This window comes from Podarcis vaucheri, assembly GCF_965113315.1.
Source record: "Podarcis vaucheri genome assembly, chromosome: 5".
Taxonomy (NCBI): Eukaryota; Metazoa; Chordata; class Lepidosauria; order Squamata; family Lacertidae; genus Podarcis; species Podarcis vaucheri.
Window position 1 is genome coordinate 86,518,358 of NC_138763.1, and position 18,087 is coordinate 86,536,444.

Here is an 18,087-nt window from a genome sequence, read left to right on the forward strand (position 1 = left end):
TCTTTTTTTAAGCTCAGAGTCCATTTTGATATAATTGGTTCCAGAATTATTTATGACATTAATTGCTGCATTATCGACTACCTGTCAGCGGCTCTGGCAGTTAGTCCATCTTTCTTAGCGCAGAAAGCCAGCTCAGCCCAAACGAGACTGACAAGCTAATTATACCCATCTCCCCTTCAATGACAAATGCTGCTCATCGGAAGCCTTTTCTAGAAATAAGCTTTCATTCTTTCCCCCTTTTTCCCTGAGCCAGACACAGCCGATATCTCAAGGTACAGATCACAGCTAAAACTCCGCTCACCAGGGCTATTAGCTCTGAACATCTCACTTGAGCCAAAAAAACCCTAAGCATCTTATGTTATCAAACTGTATGTCATTCCCTGATACTAGTTTTCAGTGAATGTGCACTGGGCCATGCACGTCACTCAAAGCGGTGGCAGAAAGAGCAGACCTGACTGAATTAGCCGGCCCCATCTTTAGCAACACAGCCAGGATGCTGACAGCAATTCCGGGACTTGGCACCCAGGCTTTTGCATCTGATGCAGTTAAGCATCCAGAATCAATAGTGTTGTGGTTTTGTGTTGTGGCTCCTGCTGAGCAAATACATGGAGGTGGAGGCCTGGTGTGGGGGAAGGGGGCAATGCTGGGTAGATGCATGATGTCTAGATGGCGTGAGACAGCTTGGATACCTGACAGGTAAAGGGCTGTATTAAAAGCTAGGCTTCTTGAAGCAGAATGCCTAGAAACAGCCTTACGGGTGTTGCCATTTTCACTGGAATCCTAACATGTCTTCTGTCTGCTTGTAGTCCCTCAGTAGAGAGGCACCTCTTCAGTGACCTATCTGTCCATGTGGTTTGTCAGTCTTCTGTCAGACCCTTGCAGTACACACAGACACACACTCTGTAACCCCACATTCTCTTGCTCCCAGCCCAGTTCCCCAACCGTTCTCAGTAGGAGGACCTGTGATAGGTGAGCATTTACCCTCGTATTTGACCACAGGTTTTGATGTTCACCCTAACCCAGAGGTCAGCAACCTTTTTTAGTCATGGACCAGTCCACTGTCCCTCAGACCATGTGGTGGGCCAGACTATATTTTTTGGGGGGAGGCGGGGGAATGAACGAACCTTTATGCCCCACAAATAACCCAGAGATGCATTTTAAATAAAAACACTCATTCTACTCATGTAAAAAGACCAGGCAGGCCCCACAAATAACCGAGAGATGCATTTTGAATAAAAGTTTTTAATGTGTGACATTTTAGTGTATTTTTGGTCTCTGTGGAAGCCGCTCACAGTGGCTGGGGAAACCCAACCAGATAGGTGGGGTACAAATAATAAATTATTATAATATTATTATTAAAAGGACACATTCTACTCATGTAAAAACACACTGATTCCCAGACTGTCCGCGGACCAGATTGAGAAGGCAACTGGGCAGTATCCGGGCCATGGGCCTTAGGTTGCCTATCCCTGCCCTAACCCTATTCAGGAGCTTGCCAGAATGTATTTGCACTAAAAATGGGGAGAAGGCAAGGGTACGTACACACAAAAAACATCCTCAATCTCTCAGGGTAACAAAGGCCCCTTGTGCACCAGAAGCCGACTACACCAAGTACACATCTAGGGTTCCTCTTTGGCAGGACAGTTATACATGTGACACTCCCAAACCCCAGTTACCTTTCTGTCTTTGTAGCTGTTATTGTTTATCAAGCTTATTTTCTTATGAATCCAGGGTTTGTGGGATCAAAAGGAGAAAGAGTTGACTACCCTGGCCTCCACTCCACTGCTGAATTCACCCTGCCTGTCTGCTTAACTTCAGTTTATCTTGACACTTCTCCACTGGCACTGAGGTGCTTCATCAGCTGGGTGCTTCGTCTCCCTCTTGTAATCCAGGAATTCTTACCTCACTCATAACTGAAAGCGATTGGCTACATACTGTGATTGGTCACTACAAGATCCGTGAATGGCTGGAATCGTCCATGTGATTAAGAAAAGTAGCAGCCATTGGAGAAATTGTGAGAGAGAGAGAGAGAGAGAGAGAGAGAGAGAGAGAGAGTCCCCAAAAGTATTTTCCAGGAGAGAGAGGAATCTATCTCCATCTGTTTATTTATTTTTTAGGTAGCTTCAATTTATGGTTTATGCATTTTAAGAATATTTTTGCATTTGTTATTTTCAATGACAAATGGACTTGGAACTGTGTTGAACAGGCCCCTCTCTCTTTGGTTAGTTGGTAAGGTGCAAGAGGAGTAAACAGAATTGAAGCTTGGCACATTTTACACTTTTATCAACGTAAATGCCGGGGGGAGGGGAAACCTAGCACATAAATTGAGTCTGAAGCTTTTACAAATTGGCTATTTAAACCACTCCACACCTATAAATTGTACAGTGCTAGAGGCCATCTTTCTATGGCTATTGTTCTTCATGAAGCAAGACAACAAAACCTGGCAGGAGAGAACTAAACCCCCATTATATTGGAAAATGTATTAAACTGAATATTAAAATATTGCGAGGAGACAGAGGAGCAGGACCAAAAAAAAAAAACAAAAAAAAAACCACAGTAAAAACAGAGGAGACTGCAAGATACAATGATGATTTTGATTTGCATACAAGCAAAACCCATGGATATGGTGCATTTTCAAAGCAGGCAATAAAAACACACAGCATACCTATAGACCTATCATAGTCTATTAAAATCAGCCAAGTTAGGACAACAATGAGGATCAGGAAAGAGGCATAAAGAAGTCAGGGCTTTGAATACATCTAAAAAGCAAAGCTAGACATATTGCTTACCTGGTCACGTTGGCCTTTAGACTGTCTCATTACTGGCTAAAAACCCCAAAGTTGATCAGTAAGAGATTGTACATAGACATGAAAGAGACTGAATGGGGAGTCATTTAAAGCAGCTGTTTTCATCCACTGCCTCTCAACCAATCAAGGATCTGGTGGGTGGAAGGCCTAAAATTAAGTGCTGCTGGGGAAACTCAAAACAGGCTGATTTGGGGCCTTGTGCAGCTGTGCAGATTCATGTGGCAAAAAAAAACAGCCCAAGGCGCCTTGGACGTCGAACAGCGGCAGCCTACATAAAACTACAAACTTTCCCCAAATTACTTTGCTGTTTTCCAACTTTGGTAGACAAATTATGTATACCTCAATATTTTATTGGTCTGAAGCCTCAGAGATTTGTTAAAATGAGCCTGTTCCATCATCCGATGTTGCAGTGCCCTGAGAATAATGCACATTTGGCTGTTAGTTACCGATACAGCCCGCGTATAATTTAGCATTTGTCTAACCTATTCAGAAGGAAAATATTGTTCTCATTAATTTACATTAGCAGCTGAAGAGAGTAGGGAAGGGGTTGGTATCCCTAGTGCTCTAGAATGTGTTGGAGAGAGGTTTGCAAGAGAGATTCCTGACTCTCTCGTAGTTAGCACCATGAGCCAAGCACATTAAAATTTGGTTAGATTTTACATGTGACCCCCCATGGCCACCTTTAAACCAACTTCCTCCACAAAAAACCACTTAGGCTGGAGTAAATCATAGATACCAAAATGTAGATCTTACTTGCTGAGTTTCAGACGTTTCAGCAAACAAGTATCCATCTGTTGGCAGTAAAATAAAGAAAGTGGTTCCAAACGACTTGAAAAGAAAGAGCTTTGCTTCCTTACTAAACAACCATGCAGACTAAAGAAGCGGGCCATAAAAATCTCCTTTTGGAGAGATTTCTCACTCACCTGCTTCTCCTCACAGGTGGGAGCCTTTAATTGGCTGCAGCTTCTTTGAGGAAGCAGAGGGAAAGAGAGGGAGCAAAGGCTTCTGGGAAATTGCTAAATCCCACCCACAGTAACTTGAGGGAGGGGCTCAGATTAACCCTTTGATGCAAGCAAGTTTGAGTCAGCAACTTTTTATTACCAGCAGGAATGTTCTTGGGAAAGCGATTTGCACGTCAGAGCTGAGTTAAAACTGCTCACGGTTGTTTGCAAACATTTCTTGCCGGTGCCGAACATCCCATTTCAATGATTTAGGCGCTCATTGAGAAAATAATAAATTATTTCTGATGCCCTCATTTGCCCATAGTAAAATCGCCATGAATCTGATTGGCTAGGTCCTTTTTTGGGGTACAATGAGCTCCACAACCTATGTACATTTATCTTATGTGTATTCAGCTTTATGTATGTGGCTTTAAAAAAAAAAAACTAATAAAAGGGCAGAAAGGGAACGGGGTTCTGGGAAAGATGACTCTGGCAATTGTGCTCACCATTGAACCCAGTGTGTTTTGACTATACATGATTTTGGCTTTAGGCGCAATCCCTGGAACGTAAACCCCACATAAATTGTGGGCTTATTGTATTCCATTCACTGGGTGATCCCTGATTGAGTGGGACCAACTGTGAGATTCATCCAGGAAAGCAGCAGCAGCCGCCAGGACAAAAAATGACACCGTACCCAAATAAAATAATGAGTTGTATGTATCCAATGTTTCACACTCAGTCAATGCTGCAATTCCCAGCACTTTTAAAAAACTATAGCTACCGAGTTTCTCCAGTTAAAGTGGTATAAGAGTGTTTTAAATGTTTGGTGTGGATATGACCTAAGGGTCCATATTTAGTGTTTGCTCCTTTGATAGTCTTTGAAAGATATATAATGATATGGCAACAATATGCTGAATGTGATTAGGCAATCCTAAGCACCAGAGTATTCCTGGAGGAGAGGGAAAAAAATGAGGTACTGATATGGATAGTATTGGTACCAGTGCTCTTTTTCTAGAAAAAGAGGTGCCGGAACTCACCACAAACGCCTCTCTTGTTCTCTTATAATGGCAATTGCACCCACCTGAGAGGTGATGGAACTGAGTTCCAGAGAGTTCTGGCTGGGGGGAAAAAGCCCTGATTTATCCTATTAGTGAAAGCTAAGCAAGAGAGATGCTGGCAAGAGGTCCAATGTTTATCAGCAAGATGACTGTATCCTGGATTTAAGAACATAGGAAGATTGATCAGAACAAAAGGCCCTTATTGTCCAGAATCCTTTCCCACACTGGCCAACCAGATGCCTATGGGAAGCCCATAAGCAGGAGCTGAGCACAGCAGCTCTCTCTTCACTTGTGATTCCCAGAAACTGTTATTAAGAGGAGAGCTGCTCTCGTAAAGGAGACACGACATTTCTGCAGCAGGGTCTTTGCTCCTACATAGCAATTTCCCCTACTTTTGCAGACATTTGGAGGGACAGTATTACGAAGGGATGAAGTTGAATAGGTACTGAACTGGTTTTGACATTTGAAAGTGTTCATAAAAATATGTGAGTGGCTTCAGCTCAGCCCTGTCAAAAATGTTGAACTACTTTAGAAATGTCTGCATGTACTTCACCTCCAAATTTGTCTCAAATTTCAGCTGTAATTCAGTTATCAGGCAGAGTCTGGTATTCTGAGGTGTGGTTTTTGTTCACAATCGTAAGAAAGAAACCCTACCTGGGGAAATAAGGTGAAGAAGGTGAACATTTACAGCAAGGCGAACATTATCATGACACTTGGTTCATCTCCTTCTTGTCGAGAGTGATCCTTATTTGAAATATAATAAAGGATGAAATGGTTAAATACATCACTATTTTGCCAATAATAGGTGTTCGTATATAAGTCTAAATGGCAGTCAGGCTGCCCAGCCTATTGATTTTACTGTCTAATGGCTGAAAGAGATGTTATCTTGATTAATTAGAAGCCAAAAACAAATGCATCTTAGTTCTGTTAAATCTTCTCACATTTTCTCTCTCCCCCCTTTTTCTGTACTAGTGGTATTGTGTGGTAGACCTGCAGATGCCTAAACTGAAATAGGAAATTAACTTCAGCACGGAAGGAGCTAGCTTGGTGACTTTATTTCAGCTGTCAGTAAAACTCACCCTGACAATATTATTTAATCCCATAATGCTATGGTCCTAGGGAGGATGTAAAATCTTTCCCAACACAATTAACATATAAGGCAGGGATGGCTAAATGTTGTTGGACTCCAATATGTTGTTGGACTCCAATTCCCATCAGCCCAAGCCAATGGTAAGGATGATGGAATTTGTAGTCCAACAATATCTGGAGGCCACAAGTTAGCCACCCCTGATGTAAGGGAAATGTCAGGATGTGGACAGGCATGGAGTGCAGTTTTGTGGCCGACAGGTTGCCAAGGATCTCCAGCCACAGTGCTTTGGAGAAGGGATGTTGACTTATCACCTTATGCTTGTCTGCTCTGTATTTGTTCCCTGCTCTGCTAAGTGGTGCATGCTTGGGAATTGCTGGACATTCAAGTCCTGCTGCCTCTCTGCCACATGCCCACACTTCCATTCCTGTCAAATCAGCTTTGCACTTAGTTTCTATGCCTTGGTGTCAATTCAGCAGAACACAAGCCTGAAGCTGTTCTTTTCATTTATCTTAACTCTCTAGCCCCTGCACCTACCCTTCTGAATTTTTACAGCTTACTTTCCTAGGGGCATCTCTGCAATGTATGCCGCATTCATATTAAAATCATTACGCACAAAAACTACAGGGAGGGAAGTCAATCGCTTTTAGTTCTCCCTCACAAAATCTATTTTAAAACTGCCTAGCAACAACAACATCAAAATCCACCCTACATCTATCCTTCTGAATTTTGGCAGGTTTCTTGCCAAAGGGCACCTCTATGATATGTACTATTTTCACACAAATTGCCCAGAAGAAAAAAATAGGGGAGATGAAGTAATCCTTCGTTTAATCACTCACAAATTGCAAAGCCTGCCCTTGCAGTACATCCACTGCAGCTGATCCTTCTGAACTTTGGCAGAAGGGAATACCATGCCTGCACATTTCTCAAAGTCTGCCAGAAAAATAAAGAAATAAAGAAACAAAAAGTTACATGGATACCCCCCCTCTTTTTTGTCAAAACGTACACCAGCCAATGCTGCAGCTGGCAAGGGATGGAGCTCTTCCAGTGGGATTAATCCACTGAGAGGGGTGCAGAAAAGGGCCTTCTTATGGTGTCCATACTGTGAACCCCCCCAACTTGGGATGGTGTCAACCAAACTGGGCTTCCATCACTAAGTTAACATATATCGGGGGGGGGGACATTCAGAATTCTGTATTTTAGGGTGGAAATACACATAAAATGCATGCAAAATGTGTACAATTTAAGTGCAAAATTCTAATGTGCTTTAAACAATATAGTCCACAAAGCATGGGGCAGAATAGACCTATGATTGCACATATGGGAAACATACACAGAACAGAAATAGGCTAATTTCCCCATTCCCAATTCAAACCAGATTGGTGAAAGGTGTCATAATACTGTCTCCTAATGAGTTGCTCCATTAAGGAAACAAATATCTACCATCTAGGAACGGAGGAAGAATTTGTTCCAGTCCAGCGCTTCTGGACTTGCTTATGGGGATCAAATCACAACTTCTCTGAGTTTTAGAATGTGACTTCGGTGAACGAAAAGTGCTTGCAAATTGTATATCTTATGGGAAAGGCATTGAAACACTTTGAAATACGCGTGCTTTCATGGAGAAAATGAGTATTTTGGCTAAAGCTGTGTACAAAATGCATACCATTTCATTGTGGACTCTTTGGGCGTCGTTTCAAAAAGTCTACACAAAATGGGACAGACCTGGGCTTGAGCACCAGTGAGACTGAAACTGGATCGAATAAAGCTGCTCTTTCCATCCCTACAACCGACCACTCTGGAATATTTACGAACAGTTTCCTTAACAAAGTACTGCTAATGCAACAGCCTTTAATACCAGCTTCACAGAAGCACTGTATTCAAAGGTAATATACTAAGTGCGAGAGAGGGATGATGCTGTCCTGCTTCGCTGCAGACTTCTTGGAAGTTCCTTGGTAGAACAGGATGCTTGACTTTACACACTTTGATCTTTGAGCTTGGCAGGGGGTTGGACTCGATGGCCCTTGTGGTCTCTTCCAACTCTATGATTCTATGATTCTATGATCTGATCCAGCCAGGGTCTTCCTTTGTCCATTTGGGCTGGGTGGGATGGATCAAAAGAAGTCTACAGTGATTTTGTGTAATAACATATCCAGCAATTGCTTCTCCTTGCCAAGTACTGAGACTTTCAATAGCAGCCATCTTTGAGAGCCCATTGCTGCGTATCTGCAGAGCTGCCTATTCTTTTGCCCTTAAACTGAACATTTTGCTCAAAATGTTAATTCTGCCAAGTGTGGGGGACACTCCTCCCATGCCGTGTGTGATTTGTACACCAAATTGTTCCACGTTAGTGTATGGGCAGGAGGGAGGGTGTCCAGAAATGTTAAGGAATTCATGTGTAGCCGAGTTCTGCACATCAGTTTTGAATGCAGCACATAACAAAGGTCAGAGATAGCCTGGCGCTGTGTTTTGTGTGGTGCATCTGTTCTATGAGAAAATGTGCCCAAGTTTCTTTTAAAAAAACAAAAAACAAAAACAAAAACATTGCTGTAAAAGCCTGGTTACTGCTGAATATATTTCTAAATGACAAGGTTTATTTGGCTGCCTTTTGATATGTTTAGGGGAAACTTGGGCTGACAGTTAGAGGAGGCAGGAAGAGGGGACCGCAGCAACTTCCACCCAAACAGAAAATGTCAGCTCTTCCCTCGCAAGGATGCAGAAGCATCCTGATGAAAAAAAGAGCAGACGTTTAAAAGTTTCTGACATGTGTCACGAACGCAGCCATTGAGCCAGTCCTGCTGATGTGGCTCAAGATGACAGCATCCGAGCCACTGAAGCTGGCTGCGGGACATTCAAAGTTTGGTGTGTGTCACATCGAATCCTTGTCATGTCACACTGGAAAGATAAGGGGGGGGGAGAGAGAAGACAAATGGACGCAGGCAACAGCAATAGTTCAGAAACTTAAAACAACACGCTCCCCACTCGTCTAATTGATATTATGAAGCAGCCATAACATTGGACCAGCCACCCAACATCTGAGTTCATAGAAGGTCAGGGTGGATTTTTCTTTTCGGATTAATTCCTGCAAGACACAGACAGTAATTTGTCAAGTTCTTGACCCAAGCACATCTCCTCTGCATTCCAGAAAGGATATTTTCAAGCAAGAGATGGTCCTTGATGTTAGTCACTGAGCCATTGCCCCAGCTGCTCCCGAGGTGTCTCTAAGGAAACCACATGTGTTCACTCCAGATGGTCACCTGACCCCTAGTGACCTAGACTGGATGTCAGTCATACAAAGGATTTGGATTGTTTTGTTTGAGTATCTTCTCTTCCTCCACAGGATCAGAGTGCTTCGTTGTGATCAGGATGCAGCCTTAATACTTGGGAACTTTTGTTGCAATTGGTGGGAGGGACCTGTCCTTTCCCAGAGCTGACTTTGTGCCCAGATTTATAAACAGTAGCTGTGAGAGACCAGTGGAAGCCAACTCTTAAGGGTTGAGGTCCCTTTGCCCCTCCATAAAATATTTGAGGGGCTCAGGACCCCCACAAGGGTGCTGGGCGTTGCCATTCAAATGGGGTGTGTGTGTTATGCAGGGCAGGGCTTACTCCCCCCCCCCCAATATTTTATTAAATTTGGCACCCCGCTTAGGACCGAAGAGCAGGGTGTGATTTGCAAACAACAACACACCAATTGGGGATCCCAGAAAAGCACAAATGGAAGTGTGGGTGCCTGTCAGAGGCCCTAAAAGGCTGCCATTCCTATGAAAATGGGGTGAAGAGTGAGGGTAATATAGATCTGCTTCATACGCTAACAATCTGCAGAGCTAAAGGAAAGGGAAAGAGGGGAACATGGGACCAAAGGTATCACGGTTGCAGTTGGACGGGATCACAAGGGTCATCTAGTCCAACCCTCCGTCCCCCGCAATGCAGGAATCTTTTTGCCCAATGTGGGGCTCAAACCTTTGACCATGAGATTAAGAGTCTCATGCTTAACCGACTGAGCTATCCAGTTGCCCAGTTGCTTGAGGAGACTTGGAAGAAGCAGAGAGGTATCAATCTGAAATTAGGAATAGTGGTAAAATGCCTGATGCAGAATAGAAATGCATAGAAATGCAACAATCTACAAGTAATGCAAAGGTGTGCATGTACTGCAGCTTCTGGCTCTGATGAAACATTTCTAGTTTCCAACAGCTTAGGCCATGTGCTGAGAGAAATGTAGCTAGAGAAGGGGAGCCTGAAAGAAAAAAGTTTGGCAGGAGAAGGTTCATGTGAAGCAAACGTTCTGTGTTCTTTTTGCTGTGCCAACATCATGACAGTACTTTATAGAAAATAATTTTGTATGCCATAAACATATCTAAATAGCTCCCTCCCCAATAAATTGCTTTCATTGCACATATTACTGAAAAGCCCCAATTCAGAAGAGGTGATGGGGTATCCAAAGAATTATAGTTAATAGTTATTCACTTGTCATTGATTTCTGCAATCGAGGGTGTGCTCTCTGTCTACCTTCCAGTTTAATATGAACAGCACATATTTTTTTTTTAAATCTAATGGCCTTGGAGGTGAAATTCTGTGGATTTAATTTTAGCATTTTCCAAATACAATCAGACTGTGATAATGTGACTCCTCTGGCAAGTGGCATTTTTACAAAAATCCCTCTTATTAAAAAGTCAGTAGCACCTACAGGCTATGAGGCTGGTTTCCACTTAAATCATTTGGCTACCTAGACAGAGTGATAAATCAAGCACAAGGCAGGGGCTTACAGATTTGCCTCATATGTGCTAAGCCAAGCTTTGAGAGAGGGGCACAGGGACATGACAGTGGGATGGTGTAAATGGGGAGAGAGAATGTACAGAAAATAGCAATCTCCCCCTCAAACGCAGATAAATGTTTTAGTTTGTTCCTTTTCTTTCCTTATTTGCTGTTGAACATTTTGACTAGCAGTTAAAGACACAGCCCCGCTCCCAGCCTTAAATGTGTTGCCATTTAGCAGAGGAGACCCTGAAGGAAAATTATTTTCAGATCCAAGAGAATGGGAATTGTTCATGATAAAAGCTTTGGGGATTATTATTTAAGCAAGGAACGCAAGTATTTCCCCCTTCCCAAACTAAGTGCAGGGTTTGTTTCATTTGCACCCAGTATCCTGTCCCTAATTCTGTGTTACAAGTAGACTTATTTTGAGATCTGACCCCAACCTAATGAAGTCAGCCTCCTGCAAGCCAAGCATCCAGCTGCTCCTAAACAGTGGACTAGGAAACAGTGCTAAATTCCATCTCAAATATAATGTAATCTGGGATGGATTCCTCAGATTTGTGAGATTGACTTCCATATCAAAGGCTGGATGAATCTACTGGTTGCTGGTGAGTTATGTGGCCTGCCTAGAAATAATAAGCAAGGTGAGTCATGGAACAGCTTAGAGATGTCTCCATGTTATGCTAGACCTCATCAGCCATGGACTTTAGCATTCATTGTGGTGCCAGATTAGCAATGTCATTACCAACCCAGTCCCTTTGAGTGGTATGCCTAGAGAGTCTCCTGTAGCCTAGGAGTATCCCTCAGCTGCTACACGCACAGATACCCCCAGTACTGATCGTATCATTACTTCTCAGGTAGGGTTGCCATATGTCCAGAATTTCCTGGACATATCCAGAATACTGCAGCCGCAAGCATTGTCCGGGCAGAAATTGGTGAAATCTCCAGGAAAATCTGGACGTATGGCAGCCTGTGTCGGCAGTGTCGTTTTTGCTGATTTCCCTCAGAAATACCTCAGAAACGTCCAGTGTTCCTGTGCTGTGCTAGGTAGGCTTCTTTGTGCCTGCCCAATGGCTTGTGGAATCAATTCTGCTTTCAAGATCCAGTCCAATTTATTCTGGAGCAAAATAATCTGAAGTGAAACTAGGGAGGGGGGGTCCTTTATCTCTTCTGTGAACCAGTGAAGGCTTGGCTACTATCATGACAGGTTGCTACAACTCAATATGGACCTACCCTGCAACACTGGGTGGCGGTGGCGGCGGCGGGGGGGGGGAAGACTCACATAACCTGTTTCAACAAATGACCACCCCCCTACACACAAAAATAGCTGAGCAGTTTTATAGCATTTCTTCATTAGCTACCACTGAAACCTGCTGGGGGGAGCAGCCAGAGGAGAACACAATCCATGATTGTGGTGGTGATGACGATGACGATGACCACGCACACATACCCCCACCAATTATGCATATGCTTTTTGTGCTCTGGATTAGAATGGTTATGATGGTTGTACAGCTACTTGTATTTCCAAATGGGACAAGGGTTTGCATTGCAGACAACGAAGCTAAGAGATTCTCTGTGTAATGCGAACAGAAAATGTAAGATGGTGTCAGGTCTATATGCCAATGGATGGAGACATGGGCAACTGACAAGCATGCCTGTTTGGGAACGTAAGGCTAAGTCCCTAGCGCAAAATCCTTGCTGACGCCAACTCTATAGGGCTGAAGGTAGCTCAGTCCCCCCCAAAGTATGGGGGGATGGGGCTGAGATCCTCCCCACCCCAATCATGAGGGGCCGGGTCCCACCAGGCCTCCAATCATAGTCCCTAGCGTCCCATTGTGCTTTCTGTTCTCTTCATAATAATTTACCTAAGCCTAAGGAATTGAGGCCGTGACACCCCTTGTGTCTAGGCTGGTGCCAATACCTGAGCAAACTTAGGGTCAATCCCTGCCTGATTGGTGGACAAAATAAAACCCAAGGGAGGAGGAGTGAAAGTGTGCAAACCATGTGTGAGTGGCTGCCTAGCAACTACAGTGGTGCCCCGCAAGACGAATGCCTCGCAAGACGAAAAACTCGCTAGACGAAAGGGTTTTCCGTTTTTTTGCGTTGCTTCGCTAGACAAATTTCCCTATGGGCTTGCTTCGCAAGACGAAAGCATCTTGCGCTTTTTTTTTAAAGCCGCTTGAAGAGGCGCAGTTGCGACGGACCGTGCTTCGCAAGACGAAAAACATCGCAAGACGAAAAGACTCGCGGAACGAATTCTTTTCGTCTTGCGAGGCACCACTGTACTACATAGCTTCCAGTGTTAGCTTCACTCGCAGGATGGAATGTTCTGGAAGGTATGACTAGGACAGTGGCTGACAGTGATGCTGCCAGATCCTTGATGACATAATCTGGCCTCAGAATTGTCCTCAGCACTGTTCCCGCAAGGCCGGCGACAGCATTCCCGCTCTCAAAAGAAGGGTCTGTTTCAGGACACAGAGGCCACAAACTCATCAGGCATCACATATTACTTTAGAACTCAGGTGCCCTCATTTTTTATCCTCCCTTGCCATCGTATAAATGGAAGAAAGCACTGGCTGGCAAAAAAAGAAGAGCGCCACAACTGAAAGAAATACGGCTCCGCACAAGGCAGACCCAGAATTCACTGCAGCAGGGGGTCAGAGGGCTAAATAAAGCAGCTAGGTTATTAAAGAAGGCTAGGGTGAATTTATGATCCCTCACTAGCATGTGCAGCTCTGGGCAATAGGATAAGGACAACCGGATCACCAAAGCTTCAAGGGTTCTACCTCCCTCATCTCATGAATCAGAGTGAGCAGCCTGGAGGCAGGAGATGAGAAATGGCAAGAGCAATAATCTCAGGGAATGGAAGAAAATCCTTGAGTTTGTCATTCTTGATGCGCATTACATCACACCAGCAAACTGCTTATTTCTTATGGGCATGGGGTCATTTCGTGATCTCTCATACGCCTGCCTAGTGCCTTGATGACAGGAAGAAAGGAGCCACCGCACAGACTGTTTACAAAAGGAATACATGAATATAAACACAAAGACGACCTGTATGTCTACACATGTGTGTACAACACACACACACACACACACACACACACACACACACACACACTGCTTTGACCTCTAGGCACCCATCCTCCCCCCCCAAAAAAATCACCACACTCATTAAAACACACACATTTCTAAAAAATAGTGGGTAGAAAGGGAAATGATGCTATAAACGTGGAAAAATCCCAAAGCTCATGCGACCCCAAATGTGTATTTCGTTATTTGTTTTGCTTATGTCCCATCTGTCTGTATCTGTACTAGATCTGAAATTGTTTTACATATGAAATTGCTTTAATTGTTCTGATTAGTGAAATTGTATTTTTGTATTGTTTTTGCATATGAAAGTGTTTCTCCTCCTCATTGTTTTTATATATGAAATTTTGTAAAAAAATAAATTGTTGATTATGTTTTCTATTGTGAAATTGCTTCAGGATATATTATGGGAAGTGATTCATAAACAGAATTCAGCAAATAAATATACTCAAAGTGACTTAGAAAATAATAAAAAAAAACCCAAAAAACTGATTTGAAGCTGTGTACCCACAACATTATGCACAATGCAAAGCTATCCTAAAGTTTCTAGATAAACAGTGATGTTCAGTGTGCTAGCATTGGAACTAGAGATGCTAGAGAAATAGTGATGTTCAGTGTGCCAGCATCAGTTCAAACTAGCATCAATCCAAAAGGAAAACTAAACCACATTTACTTCACAGTTAAGCAGGGGTGTGTGTATTGAAGGAGGCATTGTGCATGTGTGGATATCAGCCTCACGAACAGGACTTGAAGGGTGTGTTTTCCTGTTGGGAAACCAGACAGGTAATGTGCATTGGGTAAAGACATCCTAGCCCCTTTCTGGTGCATACAACAGCATGCAAATGCAACTTGAAACATGGGGAGTGGCCTTACTGCATTCTAAGCTGCTAAAGTGTCCAAGCATCAAAAATGACAGAGGGAAGAGGGATGGCCAAGCAGAGAGCTACTTGAAAACAAATTTGGGGGAGTGGGGACTCAGTAAAGACCCTCTGGGGAGATGGAGTCCATCTGCAATCTACCACTCAAAGGGGGCCAATTCTATTTACGTTAGCCAGTCAGGATAACCAGAGAGTGTGGACAGGGAAGGGCCAGTGCCAGGATCCGCCCCGCCCCAATCTTGGGAGTTTCCCCTGAAACCATAGGAACTTAGGGGCTCCATTAGTTTCTGTGGGTGTGTAGTGGGGGGGGGAGCTTTGGGGACAAAACCAGAAGCTGGAGGCTGAAAGCCTTCATCCTACAATTTCACCTCTTCCCAAGGACCCTTTCCCACCCAATAAGATTCCATTAGTTCTCACAGTGGCATAAAAAAGTAGTAGTTTGGGAGCAAAATCTGGTGATACAGATGCAGTTGCAGAAGTAAATGCACCTCTAATTCTGCATGAGGACTCTCAAGTCAGTTTGTTCAGTTTGCATCTTTTTTCTTTTTCTTTTTATAGGGCTGGCCGGATTTGCATTTCCTGGACTAACAGACAGATCACACCACTGCTCTCCTTCAGTTATTGTACATTTTCCAAATTTTGGAGCATTGTTTTCAAATGGAAATTATATATATATACCAAAAATGCATATAAAATGTGTATTTTTAATGTTAAAATGTGTACAGAAATGCATCCTTTGGCACAACGTGCATATAATGATGCTATTTTAGGATACGGTGGTTGGCTCCTTGCGATCAGGAGTCTAAGAGTTCGTGTGTTAAACTCTCCTTCCACAGGGAAAGGCTGATCTTTCAGCTTTAACTGTGAGCTACTTTGTGGATGTAACAGGAAGAAGCGCTAAGTCCACAAATGGCTGACTCAGGTTTAGAGTTTCCAGTTGCGCCTTGAAGTCATCACTATGGAAAAGGGATTTATTTTGTGTGAATAAACAGCTTGCCTCCTTTTGGTGCACCATGGAGACCAGCCGACTATATATGTCCTCATTGTAAAGGGAGGTGTTGTTCCAAGCTAGGCCCTTACATCTCGGCTATTTCCCTAAGGTGTTGTAAAAATAATTGTGTTAGAGCACAGAGGAAGGGGGGGGGGAGGACACTCCAAGCTAATGAAAGCAGGTCTTTCCAAAGGTGTCTGTGCTTTCAAAAAAAATTTGTTGCCCTCCCCACCAGCCATGATCATCTCAAGTCAGTTAAAGAATGAGAAACATCCTAGGCCCTGCTTCACCGGGGCAGGAGTGTGGAATATTAGGTAGAGATTTAAAAAATAACAAGTGAGGTGGAAGGTTGTCAGAGCTGCCACCAGGTCCCAGCTCACACAGGACCACGCTAGCCAACGTTCACTTTATAAGAGTCTTTATTGAGTTACAAGTTTCATGTCCGAACTGCAGCGTGCAGCTCTACACCTTCCATTCTAGGTCGACGAAGTCTCGTCTGACTCTCCGCCCCCTGTGCACCAGCTTAATACCCTAGCCTTGCTCCACCTCCTACGCCTCTCCCTGCGTCTCTGGGTCCCACTGCTCCTCCTAGTCTCCTCCCTCCTAGACTCCTCTGACGCTGAAGACCCCCCACTTCCTTCCTCCTCCTTTCGGCGGGCTTTGGGACCCGGCTCCCTCTCCGGGCTGCTTGCTGCGCCAGCTTCCTCTGCATTTGAACTTGGCGCGCGCGCCCAACTCCCTGCCTTCCTCTTAACCGTTGCCTCGCTCTCTGAGGAGGGTGTGACCACCCCTGACTCGTGCCCTCCCTCCTGCTGACAGCCTCCGGAACCCGATGCCTGGCTACCTTCCTCCCTGCTGCTCTCAGTCTTGAGCATGGGTCCCGACTTCCAGCTGCTGCCGCTCTCAGTTATGAGCGTGGGTCCCGACTTCCAGCTGCTGCTCTCTGAATCTCCTCTGTTCCCTTCCTCTTGGGGTGTCCCCCCGGATCCCCCCCTTGCTCTGCTCACTGGGGCTCCCTTTTGGGAGTCCTCTGACTCACTGCTTAGGCTTGGAGATCTCGGGTCGTCATCATCACTCATTCTCCCTTCGGATTCCTCCCCCTCGCTCTCTGTCTCTTCCCTGTCCTGCCCCTCTGCTCCTGAACCCCTGCTCTCTCTCTCTCTCTCTCTCTCTCTCTCTCTCTGTCCTCCTATCAAACTCAAGATGGGTGAGCTGAATGCATCTGCCTTGCAGATAACTCTTCCTTACAGAAGAATGAACAAAAACACATTTTCCTCAAACAATTTTGCCTTGGTCACATTTTGACAAAGCCCATGGAGGGAGGGGAGGGGCCAGGGGGAGGTATATTGTTCATTTATTATTAGATTTGTATCCTGCCTTTCTCCCCAAAGGAGCCCAGGTTCAGCAAACAACCACTGATAAAGCACATTAAGAACTCCTTCAAAAATTCCAATACAGATGCAGACTGAGGGACAACAAGGCTTGTTGAAAGAGGAAAGGTCTTCAGTAGGTGCCAAAAAGACAACAGAGATGGCACCTGTCAGATATTCAAGGGGTGGGAATTCCAAAGGGCAGGTGTCCTTTCCTACATTGTGTGGCTAAGATGGTGTCTTCAAAAGGCCCTCGCTTTCAGAGTGCAATGATCAACTGGGTATTTAAAGGGTGAGATTATCTTTTCGGGTATCCTGGCAGTACAAGGTTGTATACACCAAAATTGACACCTTGAACTTGGCCTGGTAGCTAACTGGTAGCCAGTGTAATTATTTCAAACAGTGGGGTAATTTGCCAGCAGTATCCTACCCAGGGAGCATTTGGGTGGCAGCTTCTGGGCCAACCTCAAGGGCAGCCCCACACAGAGCACATTGCAGTAATCCATCCCAGAGGTTACCAGCTCATGCACAACAGTGTTCAGGCTATCCCAGTCCAAAACCAAGTGTAGCTGCCTCACCAGTCCAAGCTGGTGTCTAAAAGTTTTTGGTATCACTTTTATAAGGGTGAGGATTATGGCAAAAGGATCGTGGAGAGCTTGTATGGTGGTGTATGCAAGGACATGCATATTGCATCCTTGGGCAGATGCTGGGACCCACTGCTGCTAACCACAGCATCTTCCCGGTTTATGGATCCTGGGCATGCTAAAATGAAGCACTGAACATGTGGGAACTACCCATGGTTAAGTTCCCCTCTCCCAAATGCCTGATGTTTTCAAGCCTTGTAGAACAGCTGTTAGTCTCAGCTAACACTGCAGGGGCTAATAGCCAGTGATGCTTTTTTTGTTTTGTTTTTAGAGTGGGGGGGTTGGAAATGTCTACTCAAGCCAGGATTTGGGAATCAGAAAGGCATTCCATATGATGTAATTCTTCTGATTCACTTGGACTCGTATGTGACATTGGAAGAGCTCCCATTAAGACGACAGTGTCTCCAAGCAAGGTTGAGAGGTATCAGCTTGAAAGTTTGCGTAGTCTGTTGGGGTGGGGGTTGGCCAAAAG

The 18,087-nt window shown here is 44.4% G+C and overlaps 2 long non-coding RNA genes across 3 annotated transcripts in view; both read right to left on the bottom strand.

The window, feature by feature from the left end:
* LOC309533622 overlaps positions 1-18,087 on the bottom strand; it is a 230,041-nt gene that overhangs the window by 209,472 nt on the left and 2,482 nt on the right. The window lies entirely within an intron of this gene.
* Positions 3,566-12,590, bottom strand: LOC309533662. The gene is made up of 3 exons (XR_014220393.1): positions 12,508-12,590; positions 5,461-5,550; positions 3,566-3,598 (listed from the first exon to the last, which is right to left on the bottom strand). It is a non-coding gene; the product is annotated as an uncharacterized lncRNA (long non-coding RNA).